The sequence below is a fragment of the Chenopodium album genome, chromosome 12 (assembly GCF_948465745.1).
Source record: "Chenopodium album chromosome 12, dcCheAlbu1.1, whole genome shotgun sequence".
Classification (NCBI taxonomy): domain Eukaryota; kingdom Viridiplantae; phylum Streptophyta; class Magnoliopsida; order Caryophyllales; family Amaranthaceae; genus Chenopodium; species Chenopodium album.
Window position 1 is genome coordinate 47,862,923 of NC_137845.1, and position 21,793 is coordinate 47,884,715.

The following is a 21,793-nucleotide window of genomic DNA, read 5'->3' on the forward strand; positions in this document are numbered from 1 at the left end:
ACCGATCGCCCGAACTAAACAGTTTTTTCTTTCAAATTGGTTAGTTTTTCGGGATCTACGCGTCTCAAATCAAAATAACCAAAAACAAAAATAAATTCCGAATTCGCCGAAAAAGGGGTGCAACACGAGGACTTCCCAGGAGGTCACCCATCCTAGTACTACTCTCGCCCAAGCACGCTTAACTGCGGAGTTCTGATGGGATCCGGTGCATTAGTGCTGGTATGATCGCACCCATTTACTCAGAGCGTTAATTTTTATTTATACCCTTTCCAGCCCCTGATTTCTTTTAAAATGCCGTAACTTTGCGCCCGATCGCCCGAACTAAACATTTTTTTCTTTCAAATTGGTTAGTTTTTCGGGATCTACGCGTCTCAAATCAAAATAACCAAAAACAAAAATAAATTTCGAATTCGCCGAAAAAGGGGTGCAACACGAGGACTTCCCAGGAGGTCACCCATCCTAGTACTACTCTCGCCCAAACACGCTTAACTGCGGAGTTCTGATGGGATCCGGTGCATTAGTGCTGGTATGATCGCACCCATTTACTTAGAGCGCTAATTTTTATTTATACCCTTTCCAGCCCCTGATTTCTTTTAAAATGCCGTAACTTTGCGCCCGATCGCCGGAACTAAACATTTTTTTCTTTCAAATTGGTTAGTTTTTCGGGATCTACGCGTCTCAAATCAAAATAACCAAAAACAAAAATAAATTCCGAATTCGCCGAAAAAGGGGTGCAACACGAGGACTTCCCAGGAGGTCACCCATCCTAGTACTACTCTCGCCCAAGCACGCTTAACTGCGGAGTTCTTATGGGATCCGGTGCATTAGTGCTGGTATGATCGCACCCATTTACTTAGAGCGTTAATTTTTATTTATACCCTTTCCAGCCTCTGATTCCTTTTAAAATGCAATAACTTTGCGCCCGATCGCCCGAACTAAACATTTTTTTCTTTCAAATTGGTTAGTTTTTCGGGATCTACGCGTCTCAAATTAAAATAACCAAATACAAAAATAAATTCCGAATTTGCCAAAAAAGGGGTGCAACACGAGGACTTCCCAGGAGGTCACCCATCCTAGTACTACTCTCGCCCAAGCACGCTTAACTGCGGAGTTCTGATGGGATCTGGTGCATTAGTGCTGGTATGATCGCACCCATTTACTTAGAGCGTTAATATTTATTTATACCCTTTCCAGCCCCTGATTTCTTTTAAAATGTCGTAACTTTGCGCCCGATCGCCCGAACTAAACAGTTTTTTCTTTCAAATTGGTTAGTTTTTCGGGATCTACGCGTCTCAAATCAAAATAACCAAAAACAAAAATAATTTCCGAATTCGCCGAAAAAGGGGTGCAACACGAGGACTTTCCAGGAGGTCACGCATCCTAGTACTACTCTCGCCCAAGCACGCTTAACTGCGGAGTTCTGATGGGATCCGGTGCATTAGTGCTGGTATGATTGCACCCATTTACTCAGAGCGTTAATTTTTATTTATACCCTTTCCAGCCCCTGATTTCTTTTAAAATGCCGAAACTTTGCGCCCGATCGCCCGAACTAAACATTTTTTTCTTTCAAATTTGATAGTTTTTCGGGATCTACGCGTCTCAAATCAAAATAACCAAAAACAAAAATAAATTCCGAATTCGCCGAAAAAGGGGTGCAACACGAGGACTTCCCAGGAGGTCACCCATCCTAGTACTACTCTCGCCCAAGCACGCTTAACTGCGGAGTTCTGATGGGATCTGGTGCATTAGTGCTGGTATGATCGCACCCATTTACTTTGAGCGTTAATATTTATTTATACCCTTTCCAGCCCCTGATTTCTTTTAAAATGCCGTAACTTTGCGCCCGATCGCCCGAACTAAACATTTTTTTCTTTCAAATTGGTTAGTTTTTCGGGATCTACGCGTCTCAAATCAAAATAACCAAAAACAAAAATAAATTCCGAATTCGCCGAAAAAGGGGTGCAACACAAGGACTTCCCAGGAGGTCACCCATCCTAATACTACTCTCGCCCAAGCACGCTTAACTGCGGAGTTCTGATGGGATCCGGTGCATTAGTGCTGGTATGATCGCACCCATTTACTCAGAGCGTTAATTTTTATTTATACCCTTTCCAGCCCCTGATTTCTTTTAAAATGCCGTAACTTTGCGCCCGGTCGCCCGAACTAAACATTTTTTTCTTTCAAATTGGTTAGTTTTTCGGGATCTACGCGTCTCAAATCAAAATAACCAAAAACAAAAATAAATTCCGAATTCGCCGAAAAAGGGGTGCAACACGAGGACTTCCCAGGAGGTCACCCATCCTAGTACTACTCTCGCCCAAGCACGCTTAACTGCGGAGTTCTGATGGGATCCGGTGCATTAGTGCTGGTATGATCGCACCCATTTACTCAGAGCGTTAATTTTTATTTATACCCTTTCCAGCCCCTGATTTGTTTTAAAATGCCGTAACTTTGCGCCCGATCGCCCGAACTAAACATTTTTTTCTTTCAAATTGGTTAGTTTTTCGGGATCTACGCGTCTCAAATCAAAATAACCAAAAACAAAAATAAATTTCGAATTCGCCGAAAAAGGGGTGCAACACGAGGACTTCCCAGGAGGTCACCCATCCTAGTACTACTCTCGCCCAAACACGCTTAACTGCGGAGTTCTGATGGGATCCGGTGCATTAGTGCTGGTATGATCGCACCCATTTACTTAGAGCGCTAATTTTTATTTATACCCTTTCCAGCCCCTGATTTCTTTTAAAATGCCGTAACTTTGCGCCCGATCGCCCGAACTAAACATTTTTTTCTTTCAAATTGGTTAATTTTTCGGGATCTACGCGTCTCAAATCAAAATAACCAAAAACAAAAATAAATTCCGAATTCGCAGAAAAAGGAGTGCAACACGACGACTTCCCAGGAGGTCACCCATCCTAGTACTACTCTCGCCCAAGCACGCTTAACTGCGGAGTTCTGATGGAATCCGGTGTATTAGTGCTGGTATGATCGCACCCATTTACTCAGAGCGTTAATTTTTATTTATACCCTTTCCAGCCCCTGATTTCTTTTAAAATGTCGTAACTTTGCGCCCGATCGCCTGAATTAAACATTTTTTTCTTTCAAATTGGTTAGTTTTTCGGGATCTACGCGTCTCAAATCAAAATAACCAAAAACAAAAATAAATTCCGAATTCGCCGAAAAAGGGGTGCAACACGAGGACTTCCCAGGAGGTCACCCATCCTAGTACTACTCTCGCCCAAGCACGCTTAACTGCGGAGTTCTGATGGGATCCGGTGCATTAGTGCTGGTATGATCGCACCCATTTACTTAGAGCGTTAATTTTTATTTACACCCTTTCCAGCCCCTGATTTCTTTTAAAATGCCGTAACTTTGCGCCCGATCGCCTGAACTAAGCATTTTTTTCTTTCAAATTGGTTAGTTTTTCGGGATCTACGCGTCTCAAATCAAAATAACCAAAAACAAAAATAAATTCCGAATTCGCCGAAAAAGGGGTGCAACACGAGGACTTCCCAGGAGGTCACCCATCCTAGTACTACTCTCACCCAAGCACGCTTAACTGCGGAGTTCTGATGGGATCCGGTGCATTAGTGCTGGTATGATCGCACCCATTTACTCAGAGCGTTAATTTTTATTTATACCCTTTCCAGCCCCTGATTTCTTTTAAAATGCCGTAACTTTGCGCCCGATCGCCCGAACTAAATATTTTTTTCTTTCAAATTGGTTAGTTTTTCGGGATCTACGCGTCTCAAATCAAAATAACCAAAAACAACAATAAATTCCGGATTCGCCGAAAAAGGGGTGCAACACGAGGACTTCCCACGAGGTCACCCATCCTAGTACTGCTCTCGCCCAAGCACGCTTAACTGCGGAGTTCTGATGGGATCCGGTGCATTAGTGCTGGTATGATCGCACCCATTTACTTAGAGCGTTAATTTTTATTTATACCCTTTCCAGCCCCTGATTTCTTTTAAAATGCCGTAACTTTGCGCCCGATCGCCCGAACTAAACATTTTTTTCTTTCAAATTGGTTAGTTTTTCGGGATCTACGCGTCTCAAATCTAAATAACCAAAAACAAAAATAAATTCCGAATTCGCCGAAAAAGGAGTGCAACACGAGGACTTCCCAGGAGGTCACCCATCCTAGTACTACTCTCGCCCAAGCACGCTTAACTGCGGAGTTCTGACGGGATCCGGTGCATTAGTGCTGGTATGTTCGCACCCATTTACTTAGAGCGTTAATTTTTATTTATACCCTTTCCAGCCCCTGATTTCTTTTAAAATGCCGTAACTTTGCGCCCGATCGCCCGAACTAAACATTTTTTTCTTTCAAATTGGTTAGTTTTTCGGGATCTACGCGTCTCAAATCAAAATAACCAAAAACAAAAATAAATTCTGAATTCGCCGAAAAAGGGGTGCAACACGAGGACTTCCCAGGAGGTCACCCATCCTAGTACTACTCTCGCCCAAGCACGCTTAACTGCGGAGTTCTGATGGGATCCGGTGCGTTAGTGCTGGTATGATCGCACCCATTTACTTAGAGCGTTAATTTTTATTTAAACCCTTTCCAGCCCCTGATTTCTTTTAAAATGCCGTAACTTTGCGCCCGATCGCCCGAACTAAACATTTTTTTCTTTCAAATTGGTTAGTTTTTCGGGATCTACGCGTCTCAAATCAAAATAACCAAAAACAAAAATAAATTCCGAATTCGCCGAAAAAGGGGTGCAACACGAGGACTTCCCAGGAGGTCACCCATCCTAGTACTACTCTCGCCCAAGCACGCTTAACTGCGGAGTTCTGACGGGATCCGGTGCATTAGTGCTGGTATGATCGCACCCATTTACTTAGAGCGTTAATTTTTATTTATATCCTTTCCAGCCCCTGATTTCTTTTAAAATGCCGTAACTTTGCGCCCGATCGCCCGAACTAAACATTTTTTTCTTTCAAATTGGTTAGTTTTTCGGGATCTACGCGTCTCAAATCAAAATAACCAAAAACAAAAATAAATTCCGAATTCGCCGAAAAAGGGGTGCAACACGAGGACTTCCCAGGAGGTCACCCATCCTAGTACTACTCTCGCCCAAGCACGCTTAACTGCGGAGTTCTGATGGGATCCGGTGCATTAGTGCTGGTATGGTCGCACCCATTTACTTAGAGCGTTAATTTTTATTTATACCCTTTCCAGCCCCTGATTTCTTTTAAAATGCCGTAACTTTGCGCCCGGTCGCCCGAACTAAACATTTTTTTCTTTCAAATTGGTTAGTTTTTCGGGATCTACGCGTCTCAAATCAAAATAACCAAAAACAAAAATAAATTCCGAATTCGCCGAAAAAGGGGTGCAACACGAGGACTTCTCAGGAGGTCACCCATCCTAGTACTACTCTCGCCCAAGCACGCTTAACTGCGGAGTTCTGATGGGATCCGGTGCATTAGTGCTGGTATGATCGCACCCATTTACTTAGAGCGTTAATTTTTATTTATACCCTTTCCAGCCCCTGATTTATTTTAAAATGCCGTAACTTTGCGCCCGATCGCCCGAACTAAACATTTTTTTCTTTCAAATTGGTTAGTTTTTCGGGATCTACGCGTCTCAAATCAAAATAACCAAAAACAAAAGTAAATTCCGAATTCGCCGAAAAAGGGGTGCAACACGAGGACTTTCCAGGAGGTCACCCATCCTAGTACTACTCCCGCCCAAGCACGCTTAACTGCGGAGTTCTGATGGGATCCGGTGCATTAGTGCTGGTATGATCGCACCCATTTACTTAGAGCGTTAATTTTTATTTATACCCTTTCTAGCCCCTAATTTCTTTTAAAATGCCGTAACTTTGCGCCCGATCGCCCGAACTAAACATTTTTTTCTTTCAAATTGGTTAGTTTTTCGGGATCTACGCGTCTCAAATCAAAATAACCAAAAACAAAAATAAATTCCGAATTCGCCGAAAAAGGGGTGCAACACGAGGACTTTCCAGGAGGTCACCCATCCTAGTACTACTCCCGCCCAAGCACGCTTAACTGCGGAGTTCTGATGGCATCCGGTGCATTAGTGCTGGTATGATCGCACCCATTTACTTAGAGCGTTAATTTTTATTTATACCCTTTCCAGCCCCTGATTTCTTTTAAAATGCCGTAACTTTGCGCCCGATCGCTCGAACTAAACATTTTTTTCTTTCAAATTGGTTAGTTTTTCGGGATCTACACGTCTCAAATCAAAATAACCAAAAACAAAAATAAATTCCGAATTCGCCGAAAAAGGGGTGCAACACGAGGACTTCCCAGGAGGTCACCCATCCTAGTACTACTCCCGCCCAAGCACGCTTAACTGCGGAGTACTGATGGGATCCGGTGCATTAGTGCTGGTATGATCGCACCCATTTACTTAGAGCGTTAATTTTTATTTATACCCTTTCCAGCCCCTTATTTCTTTTAAAATGCCGTAACTTTGCGCCCGATCGCCCGAACTAAACATTTTTTTCGTTCAAATTGGTTAGTTTTTCGGGATCTACGCGTCTCAAATCAAAATAACCAAAAACAAAAATAAATTCCGAATTCGCCGAAAAAGGGGTGCAACACGAGGACTTCCCAGGAGGTCACCCATCCTAGTACTACTCCCGCAGAAGCACGCTTAACTGCGGAGTTCTGATGGGATCCGGTGCATTAGTGCTGGTATGATCGCACCCATTTACTTAGAGCGTTAATTTTTATTTATACCCTTTCCAGCCCCTGATTTCTTTTAAAATGCCGTAACTTTGCGCCCGATCGCTCGAACTAAACATTTTTTTCTTTCAAATTGGTTAGTTTTTCGGGATCTACGCGTCTCAAATCAAAATAACCAAAAACAAAAATAAATTCTGAATTCGCCGAAAAAGGGGTGCAACACGAGGACTTCCCAGGAGGTCACCCATCCTAGTACTACTCTCGCCCAAGCACGCTTAACTGCAGAGTTCTGATGGGATCCGGTGCATTAGTGCTGGTATGATCGCACCCATTTACTTAGAGCGTTAATTTTTATTTATACCCTTTCCAGCCCCTGATTTCTTTTAAAATGCCGTAACTTTGCGCCCGATCGCCCGAAACATTTTTTTCTTTCAAATTGGTTAGTTTTTCGGGATCTACGCGTCTCAAATCAAAATAACCAAAAACAAAAATAAATTCCGAATTCGCAGAAAAAGGGGTGCAACATGAGGACTTCCCAGGAGGTAATCATCCTAGTACTACTCTCGCCCAAACACGCTTAACTGCGGAGTTCTAACGGGATCCGGTGCATTAGTGCTGGTATGATCGCACCCATTTAAATTCCGAATTCGCCGAAAAAGGGGTGCAACACGAGGACTTCCCAGGAGGTCACCCATCCTAGTACTACTCTTGCCCAAGCACGCTTAACTGCGGAGTTCTGATGGGATCCGGTGCATTAGTGCTGGTATGATCGCACCCATTTACTTAGAGCGTTAATTTTTATTTATACCCTTTCCAGCCCATGATTTCTTTTAAAATGCCGTAACTTTGCGCCCGGTCGCCCGAACTAAACATTTTTTTCTTTCAAATTGGTTAGTTTTTCGGGATCTACGCGTCTCAAATCAAAATAACCAAAAACAAAAATAAATTCCGAATTCGCCGAAAAAGGAGTGCAACACGAGGACTTCCCAGGAGGTCACCCATCCTAGTACTACTCTCGCCCAAGCACGCTTAACTGCGGAGTTCTGATGGGATCCGGTGCATTAGTGCTGGTATGATCGCACCCATTTACTCAGAGCGTTAATTTTTATTTATACCCTTTCCAGCCCATGATTTCTTTTAAAATGTCGTAACTTTGCGCCCGATCGCCTGAATTAAACATTTTTTTCTTTCAAATTGGTTAGTTTTTCGGGATCTACGCGTCTCAAATCAAAATAACCAAAAACAAAAATAAATTCCGAATTCGCCGAAAAAGGGGTGCAACACGAGGACTTCCCAGGAGGTCACCCATCCTAGTACTACTCTCGCCCAAGCACGCTTAACTGCGGAGTTCTGATGGGATCCGGTGCATTAGTGCTGGTATGATCGCACCCATTTACTTAGAGCGTTAATTTTTATTTACACCCTTTCCAGCCCCTGATTTCTTTTAAAATGCCGTAACTTTGCGCCCGATCGCCTGAACTAAGCATTTTTTTCTTTCAAATTGGTTAGTTTTTCGGGATCTACGCGTCTCAAATCAAAATAACCAAAAACAAAAATAAATTCCGAATTCGCCGAAAAAGGGGTGCAACACGAGGACTTCCCAGGAGGTCACCCATCCTAGTACTACTCTCACCCAAGCACGCTTAACTGCGGAGTTCTGATGGGTTCCGGTGCATTAGTGCTGGTATGATCGCACCCATTTACTCAGAGCGTTAATTTTTATTTATACCCTTTCCAGCCCCTGATTTCTTTTAAAATGCCGTAACTTTGCGCCCGATCGCCCGAACTAAATATTTTTTTCTTTCAAATTGGTTAGTTTTTCGGGATCTACGCGTCTCAAATCAAAATAACCAAAAACAACAATAAATTCCGGATTCGCCGAAAAAGGGGTGCAACACGAGGACTTCCCACGAGGTCACCCATCCTAGTACTGCTCTCGCCCAAGCACGCTTAACTGCGGAGTTCTGATGGGATCCGGTGCATTAGTGCTGGTATGATCGCACCCATTTACTTAGAGCGTTAATTTTTATTTATACCCTTTCCAGCCCCTGATTTCTTTTAAAATGCCGTAACTTTGCGCCCGATCGCCCGAACTAAACATTTTTTTCTTTCAAATTGGTTAGTTTTTCGGGATCTACGCGTCTCAAATCTAAATAACCAAAAACAAAAATAAATTCCGAATTCGCCGAAAAAGGAGTGCAACACGAGGACTTCCCAGGAGGTCACCCATCCTAGTACTACTCTCGCCCAAGCACGCTTAACTGCGGAGTTCTGACGGGATCCGGTGCATTAGTGCTGGTATGTTCGCACCCATTTACTTAGAGCGTTAATTTTTATTTATACCCTTTCCAGCCCCTGATTTCTTTTAAAATGCCGTAACTTTGCGCCCGATCGCCCGAACTAAACATTTTTTTCTTTCAAATTGGTTAGTTTTTCGGGATCTACGCGTCTCAAATCAAAATAACCAAAAACAAAAATAAATTCTGAATTCGCCGAAAAAGGGGTGCAACACGAGGACTTCCCAGGAGGTCACCCATCCTAGTACTACTCTCGCCCAAGCACGCTTAACTGCGGAGTTCTGATGGGATCCGGTGCGTTAGTGCTGGTATGATCGCACCCATTTACTTAGAGCGTTAATTTTTATTTAAACCCTTTCCAGCCCCTGATTTCTTTTAAAATGCCGTAACTTTGCGCCCGATCGCCCGAACTAAACATTTTTTTCTTTCAAATTGGTTAGTTTTTCGGGATCTACGCGTCTCAAATCAAAATAACCAAAAACAAAAATAAATTCCGAATTCGCCGAAAAAGGGGTGCAACACGAGGACTTCCCAGGAGGTCACCCATCCTAGTACTACTCTCGCCCAAGCACGCTTAACTGCGGAGTTCTGACGGGATCCGGTGCATTAGTGCTGGTATGATCGCACCCATTTACTTAGAGCGTTAATTTTTATTTATATCCTTTCCAGCCCCTGATTTCTTTTAAAATGCCGTAACTTTGCGCCCGATCGCCCGAACTAAACATTTTTTTCTTTCAAATTGGTTAGTTTTTCGGGATCTACGCGTCTCAAATCAAAATAACCAAAAACAAAAATAAATTCCGAATTCGCCGAAAAAGGGGTGCAACACGAGGACTTCCCAGGAGGTCACCCATCCTAGTACTACTCTCGCCCAAGCACGCTTAACTGCGGAGTTCTGATGGGATCCGGTGCATTAGTGCTGGTATGGTCGCACCCATTTACTTAGAGCGTTAATTTTTATTTATACCCTTTCCAGCCCCTGATTTCTTTTAAAATGCCGTAACTTTGCGCCCGGTCGCCCGAACTAAACATTTTTTTCTTTCAAATTGGTTAGTTTTTCGGGATCTACGCGTCTCAAATCAAAATAACCAAAAACAAAAATAAATTCCGAATTCGCCGAAAAAGGGGTGCAACACGAGGACTTCTCAGGAGGTCACCCATCCTAGTACTACTCTCGCCCAAGCACGCTTAACTGCGGAGTTCTGATGGGATCCGGTGCATTAGTGCTGGTATGATCGCACCCATTTACTTAGAGCGTTAATTTTTATTTATACCCTTTCCAGCCCCTGATTTATTTTAAAATGCCGTAACTTTGCGCCCGATCGCCCGAACTAAACATTTTTTTCTTTCAAATTGGTTAGTTTTTCGGGATCTACGCGTCTCAAATCAAAATAACCAAAAACAAAAGTAAATTCCGAATTCGCCGAAAAAGGGGTGCAACACGAGGACTTTCCAGGAGGTCACCCATCCTAGTACTACTCCCGCCCAAGCACGCTTAACTGCGGAGTTCTGATGGGATCCGGTGCATTAGTGCTGGTATGATCGCACCCATTTACTTAGAGCGTTAATTTTTATTTATACCCTTTCTAGCCCCTAATTTCTTTTAAAATGCCGTAACTTTGCGCCCGATCGCCCGAACTAAACATTTTTTTCTTTCAAATTGGTTAGTTTTTCGGGATCTACGCGTCTCAAATCAAAATAACCAAAAACAAAAATAAATTCCGAATTCGCCGAAAAAGGGGTGCAACACGAGGACTTTCCAGGAGGTCACCCATCCTAGTACTACTCCCGCCCAAGCACGCTTAACTGCGGAGTTCTGATGGCATCCGGTGCATTAGTGCTGGTATGATCGCACCCATTTACTTAGAGCGTTAATTTTTATTTATACCCTTTCCAGCCCCTGATTTCTTTTAAAATGCCGTAACTTTGCGCCCGATCGCTCGAACTAAACATTTTTTTCTTTCAAATTGGTTAGTTTTTCGGGATCTACACGTCTCAAATCAAAATAACCAAAAACAAAAATAAATTCCGAATTCGCCGAAAAAGGGGTGCAACACGAGGACTTCCCAGGAGGTCACCCATCCTAGTACTACTCCCGCCCAAGCACGCTTAACTGCGGAGTACTGATGGGATCCGGTGCATTAGTGCTGGTATGATCGCACCCATTTACTTAGAGCGTTAATTTTTATTTATACCCTTTCCAGCCCCTTATTTCTTTTAAAATGCCGTAACTTTGCGCCCGATCGCCCGAACTAAACATTTTTTTCGTTCAAATTGGTTAGTTTTTCGGGATCTACGCGTCTCAAATCAAAATAACCAAAAACAAAAATAAATTCCGAATTCGCCGAAAAAGGGGTGCAACACGAGGACTTCCCAGGAGGTCACCCATCCTAGTACTACTCCCGCAGAAGCACGCTTAACTGCGGAGTTCTGATGGGATCCGGTGCATTAGTGCTGGTATGATCGCACCCATTTACTTAGAGCGTTAATTTTTATTTATACCCTTTCCAGCCCCTGATTTCTTTTAAAATGCCGTAACTTTGCGCCCGATCGCTCGAACTAAACATTTTTTTCTTTCAAATTGGTTAGTTTTTCGGGATCTACGCGTCTCAAATCAAAATAACCAAAAACAAAAATAAATTCTGAATTCGCCGAAAAAGGGGTGCAACACGAGGACTTCCCAGGAGGTCACCCATCCTAGTACTACTCTCGCCCAAGCACGCTTAACTGCAGAGTTCTGATGGGATCCGGTGCATTAGTGCTGGTATGATCGCACCCATTTACTTAGAGCGTTAATTTTTATTTATACCCTTTCCAGCCCCTGATTTCTTTTAAAATGCCGTAACTTTGCGCCCGATCGCCCGAAACATTTTTTTCTTTCAAATTGGTTAGTTTTTCGGGATCTACGCGTCTCAAATCAAAATAACCAAAAACAAAAATAAATTCCGAATTCGCAGAAAAAGGGGTGCAACATGAGGACTTCCCAGGAGGTAATCATCCTAGTACTACTCTCGCCCAAACACGCTTAACTGCGGAGTTCTAACGGGATCCGGTGCATTAGTGCTGGTATGATCGCACCCATTTAAATTCCGAATTCGCCGAAAAAGGGGTGCAACACGAGGACTTCCCAGGAGGTCACCCATCCTAGTACTACTCTTGCCCAAGCACGCTTAACTGCGGAGTTCTGATGGGATCCGGTGCATTAGTGCTGGTATGATCGCACCCATTTACTTAGAGCGTTAATTTTTATTTATACCCTTTCCAGCCCATGATTTCTTTTAAAATGCCGTAACTTTGCGCCCGGTCGCCCGAACTAAACATTTTTTTCTTTCAAATTGGTTAGTTTTTCGGGATCTACGCGTCTCAAATCAAAATAACCAAAAACAAAAATAAATTCCGAATTCGCCGAAAAAGGAGTGCAACACGAGGACTTCCCAGGAGGTCACCCATCCTAGTACTACTCTCGCCCAAGCACGCTTAACTGCGGAGTTCTGACGGGATCCGGTGCATTAGTGCTGGTATGATCGCACCCATTTACTTAGAGCGTTAATTTTTATTTATACCCTTTCCAGCCCCTGATTTATTTTAAAATGCCGTAACTTTGCGCCCGATCGCCCGAACTAAACATTTTTTTCTTTCAAATTGGTTAGTTTTTCGGGATCTACGCGTCTCAAATCAAAATAACCAAAAACAAAAGTAAATTCCGAATTCGCCGAAAAAGGGGTGCAACACGAGGACTTTCCAGGAGGTCACCCATCCTAGTACTACTCCCGCCCAAGCACGCTTAACTGCGGAGTTCTGATGGCATCCGGTGCATTAGTGCTGGTATGATCGCACCCATTTACTTAGAGCGTTAATTTTTATTTATACCCTTTCCAGCCCCTGATTTCTTTTAAAATGCCGTAACTTTGCGCCCGATCGCCCGAACTAAACATTTTTTTCTTTCAAATTGGTTAGTTTTTTCGGGATCTACACGTCTCAAATCAAAATAACCAAAAACAAAAATAAATTCCGAATTCGCCGAAAAAGGGGTGCAACACGAGGACTTCCCAGGAGGTCACCCATCCTAGTACTACTCCCGCCCAAGCACGCTTAACTGCGGAGTACTGATGGGATCCGGTGCATTAGTGCTGGTATGATCGCACCCATTTACTTAGAGCGTTAATTTTTATTTATACCCTTTCCAGCCCCTGATTTCTTTTAAAATGCCGTAACTTTGCGCCCGATCGCTCGAACTAAACATTTTTTTCTTTCAAATTGGTTAGTTTTTCGGGATCTACACGTCTCAAATCAAAATAACCAAAAACAAAAATAAATTCCGAATTCGCCGAAAAAGGGGTGCAACACGAGGACTTCCCAGGAGGTCACCCATCCTAGTACTACTCCCGCCCAAGCACGCTTAACTGCGGAGTACTGATGGGATCCGGTGCATTAGTGCTGGTATGATCGCACCCATTTACTTAGAGCGTTAATTTTTATTTATACCCTTTCCAGCCCCTTATTTCTTTTAAAATGCCGTAACTTTGCGCCCGGTCGCCCGAACTAAACATTTTTTTCTTTCAAATTGGTTAGTTTTTCGGGATCTACGCGTCTCAAATCAAAATAACCAAAAACAAAAATAAATTCCGAATTCGCCGAAAAAGGAGTGCAACACGAGGACTTCCCAGGAGGTCACCCATCCTAGTACTACTCTCGCCCAAGCACGCTTAACTGCGGAGTTCTGACGGGATCCGGTGCATTAGTGCTGGTATGTTCGCACCCATTTACTTAGAGCGTTAATTTTTATTTATACCCTTTCCAGCCCCTGATTTCTTTTAAAATGCCGTAACTTTGCGCCCGATCGCCCGAACTAAACATTTTTTTCTTTCAAATTGGTTAGTTTTTCGGGATCTACGCGTCTCAAATCAAAATAACCAAAAACAAAAATAAATTATGAATTCGCCGAAAAAGGGGTGCAACACGAGGACTTCCCAGGAGGTCACCCATCCTAGTACTACTCTCGCCCAAGCACGCTTAACTGCGGAGTTCTGACGGGATCCGGTGCATTAGTGCTGGTATGATCGCACCCATTTACTTAGAGCGTTAATTTTTATTTAAACCCTTTCCAGCCCCTGATTTCTTTTAAAATGCCGTAACTTTGCGCCCGATCGCCCGAACTAAACATTTTTTTCTTTCAAATTGGTTAGTTTTTCGGGATCTACGCGTCTCAAATCAAAATAACCAAAAACAAAAATAAATTCCGAATTCGCCGAAAAAGGGGTGCAACACGAGGACTTCCCAGGAGGTCACCCATCCTAGTACTACTCTCGCCCAAGCACGCTTAACTGCGGAGTTCTGACGGGATCCGGTGCATTAGTGCTGGTATGATCGCACCCATTTACTTAGAGCGTTAATTTTTATTTATATCCTTTCCAGCCCCTGATTTCTTTTAAAATGCCGTAACTTTGCGCCCGATCGCCCGAACTAAACATTTTTTTCTTTCAAATTGGTTAGTTTTTCGGGATCTACGCGTCTCAAATCAAAATAACCAAAAACAAAAACAAATTCCGAATTCGCCGAAAAAGGGGTGCAACACGAGGACTTCCCAGGAGGTCACCCATCCTAGTACTACTCTCGCCCAAGCACGCTTAACTGCGGAGTTCTGACGGGATCCGGTGCATTGGTGCTGGTATGATCGCACCCATTTACTTAGAGCGTTAATTTTTATTTATACCCTTTCCAGCCCCTGATTTCTTTTAAAATGCCGTAACTTTGCGCCCGATCGCCCGAACTAAACATTTTTTTCTTTCAAATTGGTTAGTTTTTCGGGATCTACGCGTCTCAAATCAAAATAACCAAAAACAAAAATAAATTCCGAATTCGCCGGAAAAGGGGTGCAACACGAGGACTTCCCAGGAGGTCACCCATCCTAATACTACTCTCGCCCAAGCACGCTTAACTGCGGAGTTCTGATGGGATCTGGTGCATTAGTGCTGGTATGATCGCACCCATTTACTTAGAGCGTTAATTTTTATTTATACCCTTTCCAGCCCCTGATTTCTTTTAAAATGCCGTAACTTTGCGCCCGATCGCCCGAACTAAACATTTTTTTCTTTCAAATTGGTTAGTTTTTCGGGATCTACGCGTCTCAAATCAAAATAACCAAAAACAAAAATAAATTCCGAATTCGCCGAAAAAGGGGTGCAACACGAGGACTTCCCAAGAGGTCACCCATCCTAGTACTACTCTCGCCCAAGCACGCTTAACTGCGGAGTTCTGACGGGATCCGGTGCATTAGTGCTGGTATGATCGCACCCATTTACATAGAGCGTTAATTTTTATTTATATCCTTTCCAGCCCCTGATTTCTTTTAAAATGCCGTAACTTTGCGCCCGATCGCCCGAACTAAACATTTTTTTCTTTCAAATTGGTTAGTTTTTCGGGATCTACGCGTCTCAAATCAAAATAACCAAAAACAAAAACAAATTCCGAATTCGCCGAAAAAGGGGTGCAACACGAGGACTTCCCAGGAGGTCACCCATCCTAGTACTACTCTCGCCCAAGCACGCTTAACTGCGGAGTTCTGACGGGATCCGGTGCATTAGTGCTGGTATGATCGCACCCATTTACTTAGAGCGTTAATTTTTATTTATACCCTTTCCAGCCCCTGATTTCTTTTAAAATGCCGTAACTTTGCGCCATATCGCCCGAACTAAACATTTTTTTCTTTCAAATTGGTTAGTTTTTCGGGATCTACGCGTCTCAAATCAAAATAACCAAAAACAAAAATAAATTCCGAATTCGCCGGAAAAGGGGTGCAACACGAGGACTTCCCAGGAGGTCACCCATCCTAGTACTACTCTCGCCCAAGCACGCTTAACTGCGGAGTTCTGATGGGATCCGGTGCATTAGTGCTGGTATGATCGCACCCATTTACTTAGAGCGTTAATCTTTATTTATACCCTTTCCAGCCCCTGATTTCTTTTAAAATGCCGTAACTTTGCGCCCGGTCGCCCGAACTAAACATTTTTTTCTTTCAAATAGGTTAGTTTTTCGGGATCTACGCGTCTCAAATCAAAATAACCAAAAACAAAAATAAATTCCGAATTCGCCGAAAAAGGAGTGCAACACGAGGACTTCCCAGGAGGTCACCCATCCTAGTACTACTCTCGCCCAAGCACGCTTAACTGCGGAGTTCTGATGGGATCCGGTGCATTAGTGCTGGTATGATCGCACCCATTTACTTAGAGCGTTAATTTTTATTTATACCCTTTCCAGCCCCTGATTTCTTTTAAAATGCCGTAACTTTGCGCCCGGTTGCCCGAACTAAACATTTTTTTCTTTCAAATTGGTTAGTTTTTCGGGATCTACGCGTCTCAAATCAAAATAACCAAAAACAAAAATAAATTCCGAATTCGCCGAAAAAGGGGTGCAACACGAGGACTTCCCAGGAGGTCACCCATCCTAGTACTACTCTCACCCAAGCACGCTTAACTGCGGAGTTCTGATGGGATCCGGTGCAGTAGTGCTGGTATGATCGCACCGATTTACTTAGAGCGTTAATTTTTATTTATACCCTTTCCAGGCCCTGATTTCTTTTAAAATATCGTAACTTTGCGCCCGATCGCCCGAACTAAACATTTTTTTCTTTCAAATTGGTTAGTTTTTCGGGATCTACGCGTCTCAAATCAAAATAACCAAAAACAAAAATAAATTCCGAATTCGCCGAAAAAGGGGTGCAACACGAGGACTTCCCAGGAGGTCACCCATCCTAGTACTACTCTCGCCCAAGCACGCTTAACAGCGGAGTTCTAATGGGATCCGGTGCATTAGTGCTGGTATGATCGCACCCATTTACTTAGAGCGTTAATCTTTATTTATACCCTTTCCAGCCCCTGATTTCTTTTAAAATGCCGTAACTTTGCGCCCGGTCGCCCGAACTAAACATTTTTTTCTTTCAAATTGGTAAGTTTTTCGGGATCTACGCGTCTCAAATCAAAATAACCAAAAACAAAAATAAATTCCGAATTCGCCGAAAAACGGGTGCAACACGAGGACTTCCCAGGAGGTCACCCATCCTAGTACTACTCTCGCCCAAGCACGCTTAACTGCGGAGTTCTGATGGGATCCGGTGCATTAGTGCTGGTATGATCGCACCTATTTACTTAGAGCGTTAATTATTATTTATACCCTTTCCAGCCCCTGATTACTTTTAAAATGCCGTAACTTTGCGCCCGGTCGCCCGAACTAAACATTTTTTTCTTTCAAATTGGTTAGTTTTTCGGGATCTACGCGTCTCAAATCAAAATAACCAAAAACAAAAATAAATTCCGAATTCGCCGAAAAAGGGGTGCAACACGAGGACTTCCCAGGAGGTCACCCATCCTAGTACTACTCTCGCCCAAGCACGCTTAACAGCGGAGTTCTAATTGGATCCGGTGCATTAGTGCTGGTATGATCGCACCCATTTACTTAGAGCGTTAATCTTTATTTATACCCTTTCCAGCCCCTGATTTCTTTTAAAATGCCGTAACTTTGCGCCCGGTCGCCCGAACTAAACATTTTTTTCTTTCAAATTGGTTAGTTTTTCGGGATCTACGCGTCTCAAATCAAAATAACCAAAAACAAAAATAAATTCCGAATTCGCCGAAAAAGGGGTGCAACACGAGGACTTCCCAGGAGGTCACCCATCCTAGTACTACTCTCACACAAGCACGCTTAACTGCGGAGTTCTGATGGGATCCGGTGCAGTAGTGCTGGTATGATCGCACCGATTTACTTAGAGCGTTAATTTTTATTTATACCCTTTCCAGCCCCTGATTTCTTTTACAATGTCGTAACTTTGCGCCCGTTCGCCCGAACTAAACATTTTTTTCTTTCAAATTGGTTAGTTTTTCGGGATCTACGCGTCTCAAATCAAAATAACCAAAAACAAAAATAAATTCCGAATTCGCCGAAAAAGGGGTGCAACACGAGGACTTCCCAGGAGGTCACCCATCCTAGTACTACTCTCGCCCAAGCACGCTTAACAGCGGAGTTCTAATTGGATCCGGTGCATTAGTGCTGGTATGATCGCACCCATTTACTTAGAGCGTTAATTATTATTTATACCCTTTCCAGCCCCTGATTTCTTTTAAAATGCCGTAACTTTGCGCCCGGTCGCCCGAACTAAACATTTTTTTCTTTCAAATTGGTTAGTTTTTCGGGATCTACGCGTCTCAAATCAAAATAACCAAAAACAAAAATAAATTCCGAATTCGCCGAAAAAGGGGTGCAACACGAGGACTTCCCAGGAGGTCACCCATCCTAGTACTACTCTCGCCCAAGCACGCTTAACTGCGGAGTTCTGATGGGATCCGGTGCATTAGTGCTGGTATGATCGCACCCATTTACTTAGAGCGTTAATTTTTATTTATACCCTTTCCAGCCCCTGATTTCTTTTAAAATGCCGTAACTTTGCGCCCGGTCGCCCGAACTAAACATTTTTTTCTTTCAAATTGGTTAGTTTTTCGGGATCTACGCGTCTCAAATCAAAATAACCAAAAACAAAAATAAATTCCGAATTCGCCGAAAAAGGGGTGCAACACGAGGACTTCCCAGGAGGTCACCCATCCTAGTACTACTCTCACCCAAGCACGCTTAACTGCGGAGTTCTGATGGGATCCGGTGCAGTAGTGCTGGTATGATCGCACCGATTTACTTAGAGCGTTAATTTTTATTTATACCCTTTCCAGCCCCTGATTTCTTTTAAAATATCGTAACTTTGCGCCCGATCGCCCGAACTAAACATTTTTTTCTTTCAAATTGGTTAGTTTTTCGGGATCTACGCGTCTCAAATCAAAATAACCAAAAACAAAAATAAATTCCGAATTCGCCGAAAAAGGGGTGCAACACGAGGACTTCCCAGGAGGTCACCCATCCTAGTACTACTCTCGCCCAAGCACGCTTAACAGCGGAGTTCTAATGGGATCCGGTGCATTAGTGCTGGTATGATCGCACCCATTTACTTAGAGCGTTAATCTTTATTTATACCCTTTCCAGCCCCTGATTTCTTTTAAAATGCCGTAACTTTGCGCCCGGTCGCCCGAACTAAACATTTTTTTCTTTCAAATTAGTAAGTTTTTCGGGATCTACGCGTCTCAAATCAAAATAACCAAAAACAAAAATAAATTCCGAATTCGCCGAAAAAGGGGTGCAACACGAGGACTTCCCAGGAAGTCACCCATCCTAGTACTACTCTCGCCCAAGCACGCTTAACTGCGGAGTTCTGATGGGATCCGGTGCATTAGTGCTGGTATGATCGCACCCATTTACTTAGAGCGTTAATTTTTATTTATACCCTTTCCAGCCCCTGATTACTTTTAAAATGCCGTAACTTTGCGCCCGGTCGCCCGAACTAAACATTTTTTTCTTTCAAATTGGTTAGTTTTTCGGGATCTACGCGTCTCAAATAAAAATAACCAAAAACAAAAATAAATTCCGAATTCGCCGAAAAAGGGGTGCAACACGAGGACTTCCCAGGAGGTCACCCATCCTAGTACTACTCTCGCCCAAGCACGCTTAACAGCGGAGTTCTAATTGGATCCGGTGCATTAGTGCTGGTATGATCGCACCCATTTACTTAGAGCGTTAATCTTTATTTATACCCTTTCCAGCCCCTGATTTCTTTTAAAATGCCGTAACTTTGCGCCCGGTCGCCCGAACTAAACATTTTTTTCTTTCAAATTGGTTAGTTTTTCGGGATCTACGCGTCTCAAATCAAAATAACCAAAAACAAAAATAAATTCCGAATTCGCCGAAAAAGGGGTGCAACACGAGGACTTCCCAGGAGGTCACCCATCCTAGTACTACTCTCGCCCAAGCACGCTTAACTGCGGAGTTCTGATGGGATCCGGTGCATTAGTGCTGGTATGATCGCACCCATTTACTTAGAGCGTTAATTTTTATTTATACCCTTTCCAGCCCCTGATTTCTTTTAAAATGCCGTAACTTTGCGCCCGGTCGCCCGAACTAAACTTTTTTTTCTTTCAAATTGGTTAGTTTTTCGGGATCTACGCGTCTCAAATCAAAATAACCAAAAACAAAAATAAATTCCGAATTCGCCGAAAAAGGGGTGCAACACGAGGACTTCCCAGGAGGTCACTTATCCTAGTACTACTCTCGCCCAAGCACGCTTAACTGCGGAGTTCTGATGGGATCCGGTGCATTAGTGCTGGTATGATCGCTACCATTTACTTAGAGCGTTAATCTTTATTTATACCCTTTCCAGCCCCTGATTTCTTTTAAAATGCCGTAACTTTGCGCCCGGTCGCCCGAACTAAACATTTTTTTCTTTCAAATTGGTTAGTTTTTCGGGATCTACGCGTCTCAAATCAAAATAACCAAAAACAAAAATAAATTCCGAATTCGCCGAAAAAGGGGTGCAACACGAGGACTTCCCAGGAGGTCACCCATCCTAGTACTACTCTCGCCCAAGCACGCTTAACAGCGGAGTTCTAATTGGATCCGGTGCATTAGTGCTGGTATGATCGCACCCATTTACTTAGAGCGTTAATCTTTATTTATACCCTTTCCAGCCCCTGATTTCTTTTAAAATGCCGTAACTTTGCGCCCGGTCGCCCGAACTAAACATTTTTTTCTTTCAAATTGGTTAGTTTTTCGGGATCTACGCGTCTCAAATCAAAATAACCAAAAACAAAAATAAATTCCGAATTCGCCGAAAAAGGGGTGCAACACGAGGACTTCCCAGGAGGTCACCCATCCTAGTACTACTCTCGCCCAAGCACGCTTAACTGCGGAGTTCTGATGGGATCCGGTGCATTAGTGCTGGTATGATCGCACCCATTTACTTAGAGCGTTAATTTTTATTTATACCCTTTCCAGCCCCGATTTCTTTTAAAATGCCGTAACTTTGCGCCCGATCGCCCGAACTAAACATTTTTTTCTTTCAAATTGGTTAGTTTTTCGGGATCTACGCGTCTCAAATCAAAATAATTAAAAACAAAAATAAATTCCGAATTCGCCGAAAAAGAAGTGCGACACGAGGACTTCCTAGGAGGTCACCCATCCTAGTACTACTCTCGCCCAAGCACGCTTAACTGCGGAGTTCTGATGGGATCCGGTGCATTAGTGCTGGTATGATCGCACCCATTTACTTAGAGCGTTAATTTTTATTTATACCCTTTCCAGCCCCGATTTCTTTTAAAATGCCGTAACTTTGCGCCCGATCGCCCGAACTAAACATTTTTTTCTTTCAAATTGGTTAGTTTTTCGGGATCTACGCGTCTCAAATCAAAATAACCAAAAACAAAAATAAATTCCGAATTCGCCGAAAAAGGGGTGCAACACGAGGACTTCCCAGGAGGTCACCCATTCTAGTACTACTCTCGCCCAAGCACGCTTAACTGCGAAGTTCTGATGGGATCCGGTGCATTAGTGCTGGTATGATCGCACCCATTTACTTAGAGCGTTAATTTTTATTTATACCCTTTTTAGCCCCGATTTCTTTTAAAATGCCGTAACTTTGCGCCCGATCGCCCGAACTAAACATTTTTTTCTTTCAAATTGGTTAGTTTTTCGGGATCTACGCGTCTCAAATCAAAATAACCAAAAACAAAAATAAATTCCGAATTCGCCGAAAAAGGGGTGCAACACAAAGAATTCCCAGGAGGTCACCCATCCTAGTACTACTCTCGCCCAAGCACGCTTAACTGCGGAGTTCTGATGGGATCCGGCGCATTAGTGCTGTTATGATCGCACCCATTTACTTAGAACGTTAATTTTTATTTATACCCTTTCCAGCCCCTGATTTCTTTTAAAATACCGTAACTTTGCGCCCGATCGCCCGAACTAAACATTTT

General features: G+C 43.2%; 72 non-coding genes across 72 annotated transcripts; all 72 read right to left on the reverse strand.

The window, feature by feature from the left end:
• Positions 1–114: 114 nt before the first annotated feature.
• LOC145573650 (5S ribosomal RNA) lies at positions 115–233 on the reverse strand. The gene has a single exon (XR_014097631.1). It is a non-coding gene; the product is annotated as a 5S ribosomal RNA (ribosomal RNA).
• A 188-nt stretch (positions 234–421) lies between these two features.
• LOC145573995 (5S ribosomal RNA) lies at positions 422–540 on the reverse strand. The gene has a single exon (XR_014097967.1). It is a non-coding gene; the product is annotated as a 5S ribosomal RNA (ribosomal RNA).
• A 188-nt stretch (positions 541–728) lies between these two features.
• LOC145573947 (5S ribosomal RNA) lies at positions 729–847 on the reverse strand. The gene has a single exon (XR_014097920.1). It is a non-coding gene; the product is annotated as a 5S ribosomal RNA (ribosomal RNA).
• Positions 848–1,035: 188 nt separating this feature from the next.
• LOC145574029 (5S ribosomal RNA) lies at positions 1,036–1,154 on the reverse strand. Its single transcript, XR_014098000.1, has one exon. It is a non-coding gene; the product is annotated as a 5S ribosomal RNA (ribosomal RNA).
• Positions 1,155–1,342: 188 nt separating this feature from the next.
• On the reverse strand, positions 1,343–1,461 carry LOC145573079 (5S ribosomal RNA). The gene has a single exon (XR_014097192.1). It is a non-coding gene; the product is annotated as a 5S ribosomal RNA (ribosomal RNA).
• A 188-nt stretch (positions 1,462–1,649) lies between these two features.
• Positions 1,650–1,768, reverse strand: LOC145574031 (5S ribosomal RNA). Its single transcript, XR_014098002.1, has one exon. It is a non-coding gene; the product is annotated as a 5S ribosomal RNA (ribosomal RNA).
• A 188-nt stretch (positions 1,769–1,956) lies between these two features.
• LOC145572920 (5S ribosomal RNA) lies at positions 1,957–2,075 on the reverse strand. The gene has a single exon (XR_014097042.1). It is a non-coding gene; the product is annotated as a 5S ribosomal RNA (ribosomal RNA).
• A 188-nt stretch (positions 2,076–2,263) lies between these two features.
• Positions 2,264–2,382, reverse strand: LOC145573662 (5S ribosomal RNA). Its single transcript, XR_014097642.1, has one exon. It is a non-coding gene; the product is annotated as a 5S ribosomal RNA (ribosomal RNA).
• A 188-nt stretch (positions 2,383–2,570) lies between these two features.
• Positions 2,571–2,689, reverse strand: LOC145573997 (5S ribosomal RNA). The gene has a single exon (XR_014097969.1). It is a non-coding gene; the product is annotated as a 5S ribosomal RNA (ribosomal RNA).
• Positions 2,690–2,877: 188 nt separating this feature from the next.
• Positions 2,878–2,996, reverse strand: LOC145573035 (5S ribosomal RNA). The gene has a single exon (XR_014097150.1). It is a non-coding gene; the product is annotated as a 5S ribosomal RNA (ribosomal RNA).
• A 188-nt stretch (positions 2,997–3,184) lies between these two features.
• Positions 3,185–3,303, reverse strand: LOC145573674 (5S ribosomal RNA). Its single transcript, XR_014097653.1, has one exon. It is a non-coding gene; the product is annotated as a 5S ribosomal RNA (ribosomal RNA).
• A 188-nt stretch (positions 3,304–3,491) lies between these two features.
• LOC145572808 (5S ribosomal RNA) lies at positions 3,492–3,610 on the reverse strand. The gene has a single exon (XR_014096935.1). It is a non-coding gene; the product is annotated as a 5S ribosomal RNA (ribosomal RNA).
• Positions 3,611–3,798: 188 nt separating this feature from the next.
• On the reverse strand, positions 3,799–3,917 carry LOC145573978 (5S ribosomal RNA). The gene has a single exon (XR_014097949.1). It is a non-coding gene; the product is annotated as a 5S ribosomal RNA (ribosomal RNA).
• Positions 3,918–4,105: 188 nt separating this feature from the next.
• Positions 4,106–4,224, reverse strand: LOC145572957 (5S ribosomal RNA). Its single transcript, XR_014097077.1, has one exon. It is a non-coding gene; the product is annotated as a 5S ribosomal RNA (ribosomal RNA).
• Positions 4,225–4,412: 188 nt separating this feature from the next.
• On the reverse strand, positions 4,413–4,531 carry LOC145573899 (5S ribosomal RNA). The gene has a single exon (XR_014097873.1). It is a non-coding gene; the product is annotated as a 5S ribosomal RNA (ribosomal RNA).
• A 188-nt stretch (positions 4,532–4,719) lies between these two features.
• Positions 4,720–4,838, reverse strand: LOC145573920 (5S ribosomal RNA). The gene has a single exon (XR_014097893.1). It is a non-coding gene; the product is annotated as a 5S ribosomal RNA (ribosomal RNA).
• Positions 4,839–5,026: 188 nt separating this feature from the next.
• On the reverse strand, positions 5,027–5,145 carry LOC145572800 (5S ribosomal RNA). The gene has a single exon (XR_014096928.1). It is a non-coding gene; the product is annotated as a 5S ribosomal RNA (ribosomal RNA).
• Positions 5,146–5,333: 188 nt separating this feature from the next.
• LOC145573913 (5S ribosomal RNA) lies at positions 5,334–5,452 on the reverse strand. The gene has a single exon (XR_014097887.1). It is a non-coding gene; the product is annotated as a 5S ribosomal RNA (ribosomal RNA).
• A 188-nt stretch (positions 5,453–5,640) lies between these two features.
• LOC145572874 (5S ribosomal RNA) lies at positions 5,641–5,759 on the reverse strand. Its single transcript, XR_014096999.1, has one exon. It is a non-coding gene; the product is annotated as a 5S ribosomal RNA (ribosomal RNA).
• Positions 5,760–5,947: 188 nt separating this feature from the next.
• Positions 5,948–6,066, reverse strand: LOC145573088 (5S ribosomal RNA). The gene has a single exon (XR_014097201.1). It is a non-coding gene; the product is annotated as a 5S ribosomal RNA (ribosomal RNA).
• Positions 6,067–6,254: 188 nt separating this feature from the next.
• On the reverse strand, positions 6,255–6,373 carry LOC145572866 (5S ribosomal RNA). The gene has a single exon (XR_014096991.1). It is a non-coding gene; the product is annotated as a 5S ribosomal RNA (ribosomal RNA).
• A 188-nt stretch (positions 6,374–6,561) lies between these two features.
• On the reverse strand, positions 6,562–6,680 carry LOC145573102 (5S ribosomal RNA). The gene has a single exon (XR_014097214.1). It is a non-coding gene; the product is annotated as a 5S ribosomal RNA (ribosomal RNA).
• Positions 6,681–6,868: 188 nt separating this feature from the next.
• LOC145573983 (5S ribosomal RNA) lies at positions 6,869–6,987 on the reverse strand. The gene has a single exon (XR_014097954.1). It is a non-coding gene; the product is annotated as a 5S ribosomal RNA (ribosomal RNA).
• Positions 6,988–7,171: 184 nt separating this feature from the next.
• LOC145573170 (5S ribosomal RNA) lies at positions 7,172–7,289 on the reverse strand. The gene has a single exon (XR_014097280.1). It is a non-coding gene; the product is annotated as a 5S ribosomal RNA (ribosomal RNA).
• Positions 7,290–7,315: 26 nt separating this feature from the next.
• On the reverse strand, positions 7,316–7,434 carry LOC145572818 (5S ribosomal RNA). Its single transcript, XR_014096944.1, has one exon. It is a non-coding gene; the product is annotated as a 5S ribosomal RNA (ribosomal RNA).
• A 188-nt stretch (positions 7,435–7,622) lies between these two features.
• Positions 7,623–7,741, reverse strand: LOC145573905 (5S ribosomal RNA). Its single transcript, XR_014097879.1, has one exon. It is a non-coding gene; the product is annotated as a 5S ribosomal RNA (ribosomal RNA).
• Positions 7,742–7,929: 188 nt separating this feature from the next.
• LOC145573685 (5S ribosomal RNA) lies at positions 7,930–8,048 on the reverse strand. The gene has a single exon (XR_014097665.1). It is a non-coding gene; the product is annotated as a 5S ribosomal RNA (ribosomal RNA).
• A 188-nt stretch (positions 8,049–8,236) lies between these two features.
• LOC145572988 (5S ribosomal RNA) lies at positions 8,237–8,355 on the reverse strand. The gene has a single exon (XR_014097106.1). It is a non-coding gene; the product is annotated as a 5S ribosomal RNA (ribosomal RNA).
• Positions 8,356–8,543: 188 nt separating this feature from the next.
• On the reverse strand, positions 8,544–8,662 carry LOC145573980 (5S ribosomal RNA). The gene has a single exon (XR_014097951.1). It is a non-coding gene; the product is annotated as a 5S ribosomal RNA (ribosomal RNA).
• Positions 8,663–8,850: 188 nt separating this feature from the next.
• On the reverse strand, positions 8,851–8,969 carry LOC145572960 (5S ribosomal RNA). Its single transcript, XR_014097079.1, has one exon. It is a non-coding gene; the product is annotated as a 5S ribosomal RNA (ribosomal RNA).
• A 188-nt stretch (positions 8,970–9,157) lies between these two features.
• On the reverse strand, positions 9,158–9,276 carry LOC145573900 (5S ribosomal RNA). The gene has a single exon (XR_014097874.1). It is a non-coding gene; the product is annotated as a 5S ribosomal RNA (ribosomal RNA).
• A 188-nt stretch (positions 9,277–9,464) lies between these two features.
• LOC145573921 (5S ribosomal RNA) lies at positions 9,465–9,583 on the reverse strand. The gene has a single exon (XR_014097894.1). It is a non-coding gene; the product is annotated as a 5S ribosomal RNA (ribosomal RNA).
• A 188-nt stretch (positions 9,584–9,771) lies between these two features.
• Positions 9,772–9,890, reverse strand: LOC145573633 (5S ribosomal RNA). The gene has a single exon (XR_014097614.1). It is a non-coding gene; the product is annotated as a 5S ribosomal RNA (ribosomal RNA).
• A 188-nt stretch (positions 9,891–10,078) lies between these two features.
• LOC145573915 (5S ribosomal RNA) lies at positions 10,079–10,197 on the reverse strand. Its single transcript, XR_014097889.1, has one exon. It is a non-coding gene; the product is annotated as a 5S ribosomal RNA (ribosomal RNA).
• Positions 10,198–10,385: 188 nt separating this feature from the next.
• LOC145572875 (5S ribosomal RNA) lies at positions 10,386–10,504 on the reverse strand. The gene has a single exon (XR_014097000.1). It is a non-coding gene; the product is annotated as a 5S ribosomal RNA (ribosomal RNA).
• A 188-nt stretch (positions 10,505–10,692) lies between these two features.
• Positions 10,693–10,811, reverse strand: LOC145573089 (5S ribosomal RNA). Its single transcript, XR_014097202.1, has one exon. It is a non-coding gene; the product is annotated as a 5S ribosomal RNA (ribosomal RNA).
• A 188-nt stretch (positions 10,812–10,999) lies between these two features.
• On the reverse strand, positions 11,000–11,118 carry LOC145572867 (5S ribosomal RNA). Its single transcript, XR_014096992.1, has one exon. It is a non-coding gene; the product is annotated as a 5S ribosomal RNA (ribosomal RNA).
• A 188-nt stretch (positions 11,119–11,306) lies between these two features.
• LOC145573103 (5S ribosomal RNA) lies at positions 11,307–11,425 on the reverse strand. Its single transcript, XR_014097215.1, has one exon. It is a non-coding gene; the product is annotated as a 5S ribosomal RNA (ribosomal RNA).
• A 188-nt stretch (positions 11,426–11,613) lies between these two features.
• LOC145573984 (5S ribosomal RNA) lies at positions 11,614–11,732 on the reverse strand. Its single transcript, XR_014097955.1, has one exon. It is a non-coding gene; the product is annotated as a 5S ribosomal RNA (ribosomal RNA).
• A 184-nt stretch (positions 11,733–11,916) lies between these two features.
• LOC145573171 (5S ribosomal RNA) lies at positions 11,917–12,034 on the reverse strand. Its single transcript, XR_014097281.1, has one exon. It is a non-coding gene; the product is annotated as a 5S ribosomal RNA (ribosomal RNA).
• A 26-nt stretch (positions 12,035–12,060) lies between these two features.
• Positions 12,061–12,179, reverse strand: LOC145572820 (5S ribosomal RNA). The gene has a single exon (XR_014096946.1). It is a non-coding gene; the product is annotated as a 5S ribosomal RNA (ribosomal RNA).
• A 188-nt stretch (positions 12,180–12,367) lies between these two features.
• LOC145573936 (5S ribosomal RNA) lies at positions 12,368–12,486 on the reverse strand. Its single transcript, XR_014097909.1, has one exon. It is a non-coding gene; the product is annotated as a 5S ribosomal RNA (ribosomal RNA).
• Positions 12,487–12,674: 188 nt separating this feature from the next.
• Positions 12,675–12,793, reverse strand: LOC145573090 (5S ribosomal RNA). The gene has a single exon (XR_014097203.1). It is a non-coding gene; the product is annotated as a 5S ribosomal RNA (ribosomal RNA).
• A 189-nt stretch (positions 12,794–12,982) lies between these two features.
• On the reverse strand, positions 12,983–13,101 carry LOC145572868 (5S ribosomal RNA). Its single transcript, XR_014096993.1, has one exon. It is a non-coding gene; the product is annotated as a 5S ribosomal RNA (ribosomal RNA).
• Positions 13,102–13,289: 188 nt separating this feature from the next.
• On the reverse strand, positions 13,290–13,408 carry LOC145572869 (5S ribosomal RNA). The gene has a single exon (XR_014096994.1). It is a non-coding gene; the product is annotated as a 5S ribosomal RNA (ribosomal RNA).
• Positions 13,409–13,596: 188 nt separating this feature from the next.
• On the reverse strand, positions 13,597–13,715 carry LOC145572961 (5S ribosomal RNA). Its single transcript, XR_014097080.1, has one exon. It is a non-coding gene; the product is annotated as a 5S ribosomal RNA (ribosomal RNA).
• Positions 13,716–13,903: 188 nt separating this feature from the next.
• LOC145573922 (5S ribosomal RNA) lies at positions 13,904–14,022 on the reverse strand. Its single transcript, XR_014097895.1, has one exon. It is a non-coding gene; the product is annotated as a 5S ribosomal RNA (ribosomal RNA).
• A 188-nt stretch (positions 14,023–14,210) lies between these two features.
• Positions 14,211–14,329, reverse strand: LOC145573923 (5S ribosomal RNA). Its single transcript, XR_014097896.1, has one exon. It is a non-coding gene; the product is annotated as a 5S ribosomal RNA (ribosomal RNA).
• Positions 14,330–14,517: 188 nt separating this feature from the next.
• Positions 14,518–14,636, reverse strand: LOC145572803 (5S ribosomal RNA). Its single transcript, XR_014096930.1, has one exon. It is a non-coding gene; the product is annotated as a 5S ribosomal RNA (ribosomal RNA).
• Positions 14,637–14,824: 188 nt separating this feature from the next.
• On the reverse strand, positions 14,825–14,943 carry LOC145572986 (5S ribosomal RNA). The gene has a single exon (XR_014097104.1). It is a non-coding gene; the product is annotated as a 5S ribosomal RNA (ribosomal RNA).
• A 188-nt stretch (positions 14,944–15,131) lies between these two features.
• LOC145573943 (5S ribosomal RNA) lies at positions 15,132–15,250 on the reverse strand. The gene has a single exon (XR_014097916.1). It is a non-coding gene; the product is annotated as a 5S ribosomal RNA (ribosomal RNA).
• A 188-nt stretch (positions 15,251–15,438) lies between these two features.
• LOC145573924 (5S ribosomal RNA) lies at positions 15,439–15,557 on the reverse strand. The gene has a single exon (XR_014097897.1). It is a non-coding gene; the product is annotated as a 5S ribosomal RNA (ribosomal RNA).
• A 188-nt stretch (positions 15,558–15,745) lies between these two features.
• LOC145573696 (5S ribosomal RNA) lies at positions 15,746–15,864 on the reverse strand. Its single transcript, XR_014097676.1, has one exon. It is a non-coding gene; the product is annotated as a 5S ribosomal RNA (ribosomal RNA).
• A 188-nt stretch (positions 15,865–16,052) lies between these two features.
• On the reverse strand, positions 16,053–16,171 carry LOC145573906 (5S ribosomal RNA). Its single transcript, XR_014097880.1, has one exon. It is a non-coding gene; the product is annotated as a 5S ribosomal RNA (ribosomal RNA).
• Positions 16,172–16,359: 188 nt separating this feature from the next.
• On the reverse strand, positions 16,360–16,478 carry LOC145573043 (5S ribosomal RNA). Its single transcript, XR_014097158.1, has one exon. It is a non-coding gene; the product is annotated as a 5S ribosomal RNA (ribosomal RNA).
• A 188-nt stretch (positions 16,479–16,666) lies between these two features.
• LOC145572887 (5S ribosomal RNA) lies at positions 16,667–16,785 on the reverse strand. Its single transcript, XR_014097011.1, has one exon. It is a non-coding gene; the product is annotated as a 5S ribosomal RNA (ribosomal RNA).
• A 188-nt stretch (positions 16,786–16,973) lies between these two features.
• LOC145572915 (5S ribosomal RNA) lies at positions 16,974–17,092 on the reverse strand. Its single transcript, XR_014097037.1, has one exon. It is a non-coding gene; the product is annotated as a 5S ribosomal RNA (ribosomal RNA).
• A 188-nt stretch (positions 17,093–17,280) lies between these two features.
• Positions 17,281–17,399, reverse strand: LOC145573047 (5S ribosomal RNA). Its single transcript, XR_014097161.1, has one exon. It is a non-coding gene; the product is annotated as a 5S ribosomal RNA (ribosomal RNA).
• A 188-nt stretch (positions 17,400–17,587) lies between these two features.
• On the reverse strand, positions 17,588–17,706 carry LOC145573115 (5S ribosomal RNA). Its single transcript, XR_014097227.1, has one exon. It is a non-coding gene; the product is annotated as a 5S ribosomal RNA (ribosomal RNA).
• Positions 17,707–17,894: 188 nt separating this feature from the next.
• On the reverse strand, positions 17,895–18,013 carry LOC145573048 (5S ribosomal RNA). The gene has a single exon (XR_014097162.1). It is a non-coding gene; the product is annotated as a 5S ribosomal RNA (ribosomal RNA).
• A 188-nt stretch (positions 18,014–18,201) lies between these two features.
• On the reverse strand, positions 18,202–18,320 carry LOC145573708 (5S ribosomal RNA). Its single transcript, XR_014097687.1, has one exon. It is a non-coding gene; the product is annotated as a 5S ribosomal RNA (ribosomal RNA).
• Positions 18,321–18,508: 188 nt separating this feature from the next.
• On the reverse strand, positions 18,509–18,627 carry LOC145573045 (5S ribosomal RNA). The gene has a single exon (XR_014097159.1). It is a non-coding gene; the product is annotated as a 5S ribosomal RNA (ribosomal RNA).
• Positions 18,628–18,815: 188 nt separating this feature from the next.
• Positions 18,816–18,934, reverse strand: LOC145572889 (5S ribosomal RNA). The gene has a single exon (XR_014097013.1). It is a non-coding gene; the product is annotated as a 5S ribosomal RNA (ribosomal RNA).
• A 188-nt stretch (positions 18,935–19,122) lies between these two features.
• On the reverse strand, positions 19,123–19,241 carry LOC145572802 (5S ribosomal RNA). Its single transcript, XR_014096929.1, has one exon. It is a non-coding gene; the product is annotated as a 5S ribosomal RNA (ribosomal RNA).
• Positions 19,242–19,429: 188 nt separating this feature from the next.
• LOC145573049 (5S ribosomal RNA) lies at positions 19,430–19,548 on the reverse strand. Its single transcript, XR_014097163.1, has one exon. It is a non-coding gene; the product is annotated as a 5S ribosomal RNA (ribosomal RNA).
• A 188-nt stretch (positions 19,549–19,736) lies between these two features.
• On the reverse strand, positions 19,737–19,855 carry LOC145573720 (5S ribosomal RNA). The gene has a single exon (XR_014097698.1). It is a non-coding gene; the product is annotated as a 5S ribosomal RNA (ribosomal RNA).
• Positions 19,856–20,043: 188 nt separating this feature from the next.
• On the reverse strand, positions 20,044–20,162 carry LOC145573113 (5S ribosomal RNA). The gene has a single exon (XR_014097225.1). It is a non-coding gene; the product is annotated as a 5S ribosomal RNA (ribosomal RNA).
• Positions 20,163–20,350: 188 nt separating this feature from the next.
• Positions 20,351–20,469, reverse strand: LOC145573050 (5S ribosomal RNA). Its single transcript, XR_014097164.1, has one exon. It is a non-coding gene; the product is annotated as a 5S ribosomal RNA (ribosomal RNA).
• A 188-nt stretch (positions 20,470–20,657) lies between these two features.
• On the reverse strand, positions 20,658–20,776 carry LOC145573731 (5S ribosomal RNA). The gene has a single exon (XR_014097710.1). It is a non-coding gene; the product is annotated as a 5S ribosomal RNA (ribosomal RNA).
• A 187-nt stretch (positions 20,777–20,963) lies between these two features.
• LOC145572885 (5S ribosomal RNA) lies at positions 20,964–21,082 on the reverse strand. Its single transcript, XR_014097009.1, has one exon. It is a non-coding gene; the product is annotated as a 5S ribosomal RNA (ribosomal RNA).
• Positions 21,083–21,269: 187 nt separating this feature from the next.
• Positions 21,270–21,388, reverse strand: LOC145572942 (5S ribosomal RNA). Its single transcript, XR_014097063.1, has one exon. It is a non-coding gene; the product is annotated as a 5S ribosomal RNA (ribosomal RNA).
• Positions 21,389–21,575: 187 nt separating this feature from the next.
• On the reverse strand, positions 21,576–21,694 carry LOC145573096 (5S ribosomal RNA). The gene has a single exon (XR_014097209.1). It is a non-coding gene; the product is annotated as a 5S ribosomal RNA (ribosomal RNA).
• Positions 21,695–21,793: the final 99 nt, after the last annotated feature.